This window comes from Cyprinodon tularosa, unplaced genomic scaffold, assembly GCF_016077235.1.
Source record: "Cyprinodon tularosa strain WSP-4 unplaced genomic scaffold, ASM1607723v1 ctg1214, whole genome shotgun sequence".
NCBI lineage: Eukaryota > Metazoa > Chordata > Actinopteri > Cyprinodontiformes > Cyprinodontidae > Cyprinodon > Cyprinodon tularosa.
The window spans coordinates 49,400-60,218 of NW_024038020.1; the positions used below are offsets into that span (position 1 = coordinate 49,400).

Genomic DNA, 10,819 nt, shown 5'->3' on the forward strand with positions numbered 1-10,819 from the left:
TAAACTGACAAGTGCTCAGTAGAAAAATGCGAGAAGGTGCTATGTTTTTAAATAGCAGTTAGAGTTACTCGATACAGAGATATCACAGAGAAAAAAACTTAGATGGAGATCCCCGGACAGCTGCAAAAAAGCTGCACCCTCAGTTAAAACCAAACAGGATTACAAAAAAAAGGTAACTTTATTTAAAACACTAAATAAAAAAGGGAAAAAAGTAGAATGGGAAAATTTTTAACAAATAAGAAGCTTCATAAACAAACCACAGTTTAAATTTAGACAAAATTTTGATTACATACATTTTAAAACAAAAGGGTAAAAAGTATATTTTTCTAACAATAATTTTTGGTTTAAAAAAATCAAAAAAAAGTTCTTCCCTTTAGCTTTTTATTTTCGGGGAGAGTTAATTTCCCCCCCCCACCCGTTATTCTTTTTATTCTCTTTGTTTTAACAAAAAAAAACCCTCATTTTTTTCATTAAAAAATCACAATAATGAGCTGTAAAACATATTAAAGCAGTTTTTCTTTTGCAGCACAGGAGACATAAGTAGTTTGTTTAAAAGGGCTTTGACCAAAAAACAAACGAAACAGTAAACAAAGGACTGTGGGATCCAAAATGAAAAAAAATTTCTTTACTAAATTGAAAAATTTCTTTCCCGTTTCATTTTGGGAAAAATAAATAAAAACCATGGGAAAATGTATTCCCCAAAGTAATTAACAAACAATAGAAGTAAAATTCCCCCAAATTTCTCATTTTTATTTGGCAGACATGAAGTGTTCTGCGGAGCCAAAATTTAAAAGTTACCGCAAAAAAAGATGAGGAACAAAGGACAGAAAATAAAAAAAGTGATCAGGGGGGATGAACGTTGACTATGTCAGGTCCATGATCAGGGCTTTTTCCCAAAAATATAACCAGCAGATAAGGGCAACTGAAAAAAAACCAGGCAAAAAGATAACAGTCACAAATCCTTTAGCTTTTCCAGAATGAAATCTTGCTGGGATATGAAAAGGGAAACCCCAACAGAAGAGAAAGGGAAAAAATCATCAGCCAATGATAACAATACTGTTTATTTTTATTCTTTTTCTGTAAATTTTTTTAAAATATTTGTTTAAGATAAAAACCCAACCCGATATAAGGTTCATACATTTCCCGAGAAAATCATCTTTTAAAGAAAAAAATTGGCGTTCTACAAGGATACAAACAATTATTGTACCAAGGGGAAATATGGTGGAATTCTCCAAAAAAAGGGATCAGAGTGAAATCTTTATTGATTAGAAACGAGGGGGGTTCCATGGGTAGCTGGGATGTGATCCAAACGTACCTGCAGGAAAAACAAAACAAAATTTATATTTTTATTCACATAAAATCAGCAATGTTCTTTTACCGTAACTGCTTTTGGTGGCTGAAGAATGCAGCAATGTAATCTGTCTCACAACAAATACTATTAAAATTCATGTTTCCCTGTTTAATAAAGAAACCCTAGAAAAAACAAATTACATTTTTAAGAGATGAATGGGTTATTATGGGCTTGCAGTTATTGGTACAAAAATTGGACTGTTTCTACAAAGGTTTTGATATCACTTCCTGAAAGACTAGACTCAAATCATGTTGCAAAGGTCTTTCTTTTAATTTTAAAATGATTCATTATGCCATTTATTCCATTACTATTTCCAATATTTGTTTACATATAACATTTTTAGACAGTCAAGATATGTTGGCAGGTGTGATATATATGCGTTTACGTATAAGGGGGACACTTCCTATGCGCTTCGTCCCCTCAGTTTTTCACCTTACCGTCTGGTGAGTCTGACTCTATGACAATATATTTAAAGCTTTCTATGACAAAATTAAGCTGTTATGCAAACAGCAACCTATAAACAGAGTGCGTACACAGGAGAAATGGGCTTGTGCATGCTCACACACATTTTAATAGGCGCTCCCTCTTAGGGAGCAGGTACAGGGTTGTGCATGTGCAATTTTTAAGGAGGGGTGGTCTTTTCAAAGATATGTGACTGGGGGGTGGGGTAGGTCGCCGGGGCGTGGCAGGGGGTCGGGTGTAGTTTATGGGGGGGGGGGGGGGGGGGGGGGGGGGGGGATAGTGTGGGAAGGGGGGGGGGGGGGGGGGGTAGGGGGGTAAAAGTTGTTGTTTTGAGGATTATGGGGGGGGGGGGGGGGGGGGGGGGGGGGGGGGGGGGGCGGTGGGGCGGGGGGGGTGGGGGGGGAAGGGAGAGAAGATGGATGTTGTAGGGGTGGGTTTTGTTGGTGTGGTTAGGTTAACTGTGTATGTTATACGAAAGTTTACAAGGTTAGGGGGGTGTAGGTGAATTTGTGTTAACCAGATAAATGGATTGAGGCTGACATCAGATCGGAAGCAGTGTCCGCGATTTATTGCCAACACAGCCCTGCGGGGAGTTCCACTGCTCCCTGCATCTTTCAGATCCACAGTGTTTTACCCCCCTACACACAGCATTATTAACAGTGTAGACTGGACAGCTTTCATCTGGAAGATCTGGATGGACTAATTGCCATTAAGAGAGATCTCTTTAGATATGACATAGGTTTATACTATCTTTCAAACTTTAAACCGCGATAGATAGACCCTTCCGACTTAACCATCAAGCAAAGTCCATACATGCATTGTCTCATGATATTTTAAACCATCTCAAAACTCTACTGCGCTCATTAAACATACTCTACTTACACTTCAGAAGTGAATTTTTAAACCCTAGCGAAGTGCTCGTCTTCAAGAATCAAGCCTGAAAGTCTTCTTCACAAACTCTAGCCTTTACATATTATATTAAATGTAAGCATTTGAAATAAGTACAACATTTTAGCGACTTTGAGCGAACCGTTCTTCCAGCAACTATCTTTTTGGAGGTGTGTCTTGTATATTTTAAATTTTGACAGAACAACTAGCATTTCTCCTCCTCCTAGCAGATATTTATACACAGCAAAAAAAACAACAACCTGCTGCTATTGACGCTGCCTTACACATTCAGCATGCCATGCCTTGGAGTCCCACAGCTACATAACAGGCCCAATAGGACTCCTTCTTCAGCCTGACAGCCTCCCTCACCGCTGGTGTCCACCAGGGTGTTCGACGGTTGCCACCTCGACATACACCAACAACCTTGCAGCCACAGCTCTGACTAGCTGCCTCTACAATAGAGGCAAGGAACATTGTCTACACTTACTCAATGTACCCCACCTCCCCCGGAATGTGTTCAAAGGTCTCCCAGATGTGGGAGTTAAAGCTCCCTCTCATGGGGGACTGTTTAATCAGCAAACCCTCACAATATGTTTGGGCCTTCCAGGTCTGACCGGCTTCTTTGTTTCCAAATTTGAAGACATTTCATTTCCCATCCAAGAAGCTTTTTCAATTCAAAATGTCAAGAATAGCGTTTAGTTTGAGGTTTTATACAGCAGCTCAACAAAGCCCTGTTTTGGTCTAGAAAACATGGAAATTGGAGCGAATTAACGGGTCCAGTGGTTTGTTTTAACTTTTTTAGAGTAACTATGACCTTAATGACTTAGAATCTTCACCAACATAAACCTCAGCCACCGCTCTAGTACTCATTGCACTTGCTGAGCAAAATGTAAAAAAATATGCAGTCTTGTCATGAATATGATTAAGCTGCATCAAATAAGTGCTGATGAAGGTTCTCGGTCATTCCGTAAAAATTAAAAAAATTGGTTTCCAAGATTTGAAGATGTTTCTCCACCTCTCCAGGAAGCTTTCTCAATTCAAATGTCTGGATCTGCAGTGAGTTTGAGTCTTATATAGAAAAAGCCTTGTATCGCTTGGAAACATGCAAATGGTAACCGATGAATGGGTCGTTTGGTTCCATCGTTAGCCTGTAATACCTGAAACCATACTATGATTGTTAAGGGTCGGTCGTTAAGGAGGTATTGTTCACTGGCTGGTGCGGGTTGGTCCCTCGTTCCTCTGTGATGGGGTGGGGGGTTTAGTGATATCTGGAAGGGATCATGTCTATGATTGAATTGTATGTTTTTGGAAGCTGGAATCTGAGTCCACCACCTCTGTTTAAAGTTGGTTTTTCTCTCTTCACATAGATGGCTTCCTTCCTCTCAAACCACCCATTTTCTTTATCCAGAATGTGAACATTCTGGTCCTCAAAAGAATGTCCTTTGTCCACAAGGTGTAGGTGTACTGCGGAGTCTTGTCCAGAGGAGGCTGCTCTTCTGTGTTGGGCCATGCATCTGGAACCAAAGAACCCATTCATCGGTTACCATTAGCATGTTTCCAAGCGATACAAGGCTTTGTCTATATAAGACTCAAACTTACTGCGGATCAAGACATTTGAATTGAGAAAGCTTCCTGGAGAGGTGGCAAAATGTCTTCAAATCTTGGAAACCAAGTCCAGTGGATATTTTTTGAATTTTTTGAATTTTTACGAAATAGTTTGGTCTGGCGTGGTGGTTCGGGGAACTGCGACTTTAGGGTTAGGGTTAGGGCTGAATTTTTTATGGAACATCAAATAAGTGTTTCCATTCCAGTTTGAAAAATATAAGAATTTGGATATAACTGACAAACCACCCCATTGTGGGTCGTGGGATTGTTGCAAAACTTGTTTAGTCCTAAAAGCAGTGCTTCCACTTAGCAAATTTATTTAAGTTATTATACTTTGCACAATTTGATTGGAGTCGTGCACACCGGGGTTCTCTTCAGTATCCCTCTTGACCATGACTGGGTGATGGAAGAGTCCATGAACGGCTGCCTTGGGCCTGGGTGACCTCAGCACTATGGTCTCTGGGGTCACGCCCTTCAGGGACTGGGCCCGTTTGTCCATCTCTTGTGTACCCTTTATCTGCGCTGCCTCTGGATATTGGACATTTATACACAAGTATTTTTATGCACACGTCCCACAGTTCTTTTGTTTCAGGTGCTTACGGATACACACTAATACTATCTTTGATATGGGATTGGAATTACAGGTCATGATAAAAAAAAAAAAACACCAAGGTTTTTACTGTATTATCTGTTGCTTGACTAATCAACTTCTTGTTTAGAGGATCTAGTCCTACAACTTCTTCTTTTGTCTTCATTCAAGGCAGAAATTTAAGAGTCATCCAGGTTTTTATATCTTCAAGACATGCTTGTTATCTCTGTTAAGGGTTACTTTAATCAGGAATTATGGACAAATAAGCAGAGTATTATCTGCATAAGTTATGATAATTCTACCAAAAGTGAGTATCTATATATATATATATATATATATATATATATATATATATATATATATTAAAGATAATTTGCCCTGATCTTGATGGAATCTTATTTACAAAGAGTACTAAAATAATATTAATGCCAAGAGCAGGGAGGATGGGTGGTTCAGTGGAGCTATGACTGTGTGAGTTTGGTATTAAAAAAATATCTTTGAATATTGGGGTTGGATAAAGTGCCTTGAGAGGACGTGTTTGTCATGGTTTTGGTTCTGTTAACCTTTACTTTGCTCCATGTTTTCCAGTTTTTTTGGTTTAATTTTTTCTATTTTGTTGTAGTTTCTAGATTTATGTTCTCAAGTTTTTCTTGGGTTTTCCTTTGTTGCCCTCTTGTGTGTGTTCCTTTCCCCTTGGTTCCCTCGTTGTCTCCTCTCACACCTGCTCCTTGTCAGCTCGTTAGCCCTCCATTTGTCTGTCAGCTACAAATGCTCTCCCTCTGCAGTCACTCCTTGTTGGTTCCTTGTTGTTGGTCCTGTCATCGCTGTTTTCGTCTCACCTCGTCTCTCCCTGGCTCCTTGTGCGTGTTTTCCACTGATGTCTCCATGGTTCTTGTCTGTGTTACATTTTTCTATGCAGCACCATGGTCGTGGCACAATATTCAAAACTCCCTGCAATTACGGACTCTTAGGGCCGGATTTATCAAGATCCAATTTTGCGTGCAGTAATTTGCGCTCGCAAACTGGAATTTTGCGCGAGGGGCTGAACCATGGTTTGCGGGTGATTTAACAAGAGTGATTGCGTAACTGGTGGCAGGTGCAAAACTGTTGGAGACGCCCTATTTAAATGAGGGTTTTGCGTTTTGTGGTTTGCGGCAAAGTAGCTTGTAGTTTGTACAAAGTAGTGCATTAAGAAATTGTAATCTTACAGTGACCCCCAAAAAAAAAATATATATATATATATATATATATATATATATATTATATTATATATATAAAGAAAAAAACTTTGGCAACCTTTATTCCCTAAGGTGGTATGTGGCTGAATTTCTACTTCACTGCAGGAAAAAAACAAAACAAAAAAAAAAACAGGTGTTTTGTATTGGCCTGTAGAAAAATGCACATACCAAATGGCTCACAAGAAGTGACTGTGGATGAGATTACTGCGCGTACGCATCCCCGCAGCATTGGCATGTTGCTCCACAGGCGCAGGAGGGAGAACCCCGACCCCGTCGGACAGCACTTCTGAAAAAACGAGATTGGGAGATTCCAGCTCTCGCTGCAACCGTACGCTGGAATGACCCAGATGCAAAAAAGTGCAGCATTGCAAGGAGTTTTGTGATATCTGGTATTGCGTGGGTCCTCCTTGTGGCTGGCTCCAAATCCATTCGGAGTTCCCCCAACAGCTCCAAAATGGCAATGCTGGATAAACGATATGTTTTGATGATCGTTTCCTCCTTCATTGCGAAATTATTTACACGGAGTGAAAAAATGCGTTCTCTGCGTCTCCTTGCTTCATTTCGATGTCTCCTTCTTGCGACAATAGCCGCTGCCATGTGTGCACAATTATGCATACAGACCATTTGCACCTTCTTTTGAAACGTGTTAAATATAGAGTCAGATACCGTTAGCAAAATTGCTTTCAGGTTTAATAAATCACTTTGCGAGTGCTAAATTAATATATTTACATGTTCTCCTCCCACAAGACGCACTTTTGCGTGTAAACGCCCCATATTGCATATTCATTGCAGAAAAAGTACTAAATGGATAAGAGGCGCTATTTAGCACGTTTTAAAGACCAAATCCTTTTAGCACGCTGTTGATAGATCAGTTTGTACATTTTTTAGCGTGCGCAGTGAAATAGCTCACGTTTTTATACACGCAAACCTTTGATAGATCCGGCCCTTATTCCGCTACAGCATTTTAAATCACTATTGAAAACCGTTGCACAGAGAATTGTATCTGTTATTCTAGAGTCTAGTTTATGATTGATTTTATTATGTTGTCCTGTGTTTTTATATGTCTTACTGTACTGCTGCCTCTTGGCCAGGTCTCCCTCGAAAAATAGATTTTATCTCAAGGGACTTCCTGGTAAAATAAAGGTAAAATAAAATAAAATAAAAAAATAAAACTTTTTAGTTGGATTTTTGGACTCCTGCCTTTGTTAACTATTTTCATCATTAAAACAACAAGAATTCACCTCAGCCTCTCTGCCTCTGCATTTAGGTCCTCTAAACCAGACAGTGACAGTGTTGTGAATTGGCTCTATATAAATAAAATGAATTGGAATACTTTTTTTTCAGTGCATAAAGATCATTATATGTTTCACATAAGATTCTGAAGAAAATATAAAGTAGCGTCTTTTCACAGTTTTCTGTTATATTTTAGGTTGTGTAAAATAGCTAGACATGAAATGTATCAGTATTTTATCATATTGATATAAATGAACAAACATCTGCTGGATCTTATAGGGAAAAAAATATTTCTTTTGTCTTTTCTATTTTGTATTAATGCTAAGAGAAATGGGCCTCTTTGTGAATATTACATTTAGAATAGCAGCCATTCAAAATGGCACTTCCAAGTCAAACGCCAGCCGGATGGCAGCCTACTCCTCTGTGACTCCCAGCTAAATCCCCTCCAACTTCCAGCCACTGGCCTTCTCCTGGGCATGCATTGTTTTGTTTTTTTACTCTGACTCCACCCTTTCACCGAATTACAGGGTTTGACCCAGAGATGACGCTTCTCTTTAGATGTTCATGTCAAATCATGACAGAACATTTTAGTACAAAGATTTATTTTGAAAAATGAATTGTAGGGGACCAGCTAAGGACCAGACAAGGAAATTGGGGAAATTTCAAATGGCTACTACTGTACACTTTTTGAAAACTGGAGCTTATAGTGTAAATTAAAAATTTGAATTTCAATATGGTTGTGTTGGGATCTGGAGGCTTGTCCACTTTCTCCACCAGAGTGCGCCTGAGATCTTCCTCCTGAGGGCATGAGCTTACTTCTACACACCTGTTTCCTGTCTGCTCATCAGAAGACCTATTTAAGGAGGAGGAGGCTGACACTTCCCTGCCAGAGTGTTTGCCAGTATTGGTACAGCAAAACCTGAGCCAGCTACTCTGATCTGAAACCCTGATTTTTGTGAACCAATCTGATCCTGTATTCTTCTGCCTCACAGATCCTGACTAATCTGGAAACCTGTCATCCTGGAGAAAATAATCTCTGTCTGGAATCTGCCTGCCTGCACTCCATCTCAGTCTCTGCCTCTGCCCTCAGCCCTCTGCCTGCCGATTAGCCTCTGGACCCACAAGGTTCCCCTCTGCTGATCAGATTCCTCTCTGAGCAGGTATTTATCCCCGTCATCTGTAAACTGCAAGTTTCCTGGATCAACTCTAACTGCTCTGTCCTCCTCAGTGGCTTCCCTCCCGTGACCAGTCAGAAGAACCAAAAACCTGTGCACCCATTAATTTGTGAACTTTGTAAAATAAATCATTTAACTTTTCTCTGTTTCAAAGAGTGATTTCTGCATGTGGGTTAGACGCCTAGAACCCAACATGACAGGTTGTTGTTAATGTTGTTGACCTTTTTGTCCTTATAGAATGGGTTTTAATTGGTGTAAATATGTTTCCTGCCTAAAACGGGATTTGCAGCTGTTATACTCTGTGTATTTGTTCCCTTCGTACGTAATATTCTGGCGAACGTGTTCAGCACAAGCTACAACCTTACAACTGCACATGTAGAAAAGGAAAACAAAGCTGTTTCTGACATTTAGGTCCTCTTAATGCCATTCAAGAGTGAGAGTAAATTCTTATCAAACGTTCTTCATTCGGTTGAAGGTAGTGAAACTTTTTTCCATGTTAAACGGACATATAGTTCCACATTTCCTTAAGTGCAAAAAAATAAAATAAAATCTGGCGTGCCAAAGGGCTTGGATGCAAAAAAGGCGTAACTTGGATGTGCGTCAAACATAAACCAGCTTAAGTCAGTTTCTAACAATCTTACTGTATGCCTAAGGTCTTCCAGCTGATTTTAATGAATTTTTCATTACATTGAATTAATTTTCTCTTAAGGCTGATTATTAAATAATAAAAAAAACTTATCATATTGCTAGAATAAAAAATTATTAAATCTCAAAATATTTTAGAACAACTTCACCTGGACTCTCCATAAATGTTGGTTGGATTTGACGTACTAATATAGTTTTATAATTTAGATCTCAAAAGTTTAACTCTCAAGTGAATCAACTTTTTTTTTTCTCTTAAAATATGAATCAAAATATTTTGGTCAAAGTCACAGGCTGTTGCCATTTTAGGAGAAGTAGCAGATATGTTGTATTGTTTTTATCACTAATATGTAAAAGATTTGGACTCCAGGAGAACTCCAGACATTTCAGAAATGTTTCTTTAGCCCTTAAATCTATCTAACCATGTGTCAAAGATGCTAGATGATATGCATTGCTTTAGAATTCCTTGTTTTTAGAAATATTTTTTAAGTATGCACAGTGACACTCTCTCTTAAGTCAAATATACAATGACAGTAATATCTTGTCTCACGTTTGCTCTTTGGATTACCAAAAGTGAGACAAAAATCGTGCTTTTACTTTTGCTCTTGAACAAAAGCAAACCTGAAATATAGTAAGATTTTCATGGAGGCCACAAGCTTTAGCAACAAAAACTTTTTTCAGAATGATAAAAACTCCTTTAAAACATTGTTAATTTGTTTTTTTTATTTTTTCAGAAAGGAGGAGTATCTGTTCTAATAGAAACCCTCTAACTACAGTTAGGACCATGTTGGGTTTTCCTCGCAGAGTAATTAAACATTAAGCAGGACTACTATCTGGATCCAATAACATGTTGTCAGGTACAGTTCAGGTCAAATATACTTACTGTAAAACACAGAGCGATGACCAGAATGGTGAAGGGCAAACACACATGGATGTTGATCCATACCATCATCTCTAAATATTCCATAGACATTTGTAAGGACCTTCCTGGATAGTCCGAAGGTGGAAAGTAAATTTTGTTTCTTCTTACTGCAAGCTTTGTTGATCCTAGAAATCCCTGTGACATAGAGTTAAAATGTCATTAAAAAAACTTTTATATTTTACCTTTGTTTTAAAATTTTACAAATTTCCACGCCGTTTAGAAGATTCTGTGTTTCTGAAAACTTTAAACCAGCTTCATACTCCTAATATACTCTTATCAGTTCCAATCACCAGAGAATCAACTTCAATGTCCTCAAATAAGTGCAAAACTATCATATATCAATTACTTGTTGCATTTTATTCTCTAAAGAGTAAAATAAAATTAAGACTATTTTCAGAATAATCGTTCTGCTTTGATTTAATTTGAGACATTTTACTCACGACTGTTACTCAGCTTTCCAGTTCAACACGAGATCGTTTAAATCACCAGACTCAGACTTCAGAGGTTTTTACACTGAGTCTGCAGTGAGGAAACTGGTAAATTCTAGTAGAGTGTTTACTCCACCTCCTTGTGGAAGCAGAAAGTAGAAAAAAAATTTTTTTTGCTTCTTAGACTTTGGAGTTTTAGTTTTAGTCATTATTATTATTTATTTATATTATTATTATTACTCGTACTCGTACTCGTCGTCTCCCGCTTTATCCGGAACCGGGTCGC

At 38.5% G+C, this 10,819-nt stretch overlaps 1 long non-coding RNA gene across 1 annotated transcript; it reads right to left on the reverse strand.

The window, feature by feature from the left end:
* Window positions 1–1,286: 1,286 nt before the first annotated feature.
* On the reverse strand, window positions 1,287–10,607 carry LOC119777122. The gene is made up of 3 exons (XR_005279875.1): window positions 10,546–10,607; window positions 10,067–10,240; window positions 1,287–1,315 (listed from the first exon to the last, which is right to left on the reverse strand). It is a non-coding gene; the product is annotated as an uncharacterized LOC119777122 (long non-coding RNA).
* Between the last annotated feature and the right edge of the window lie 212 nt (window positions 10,608–10,819).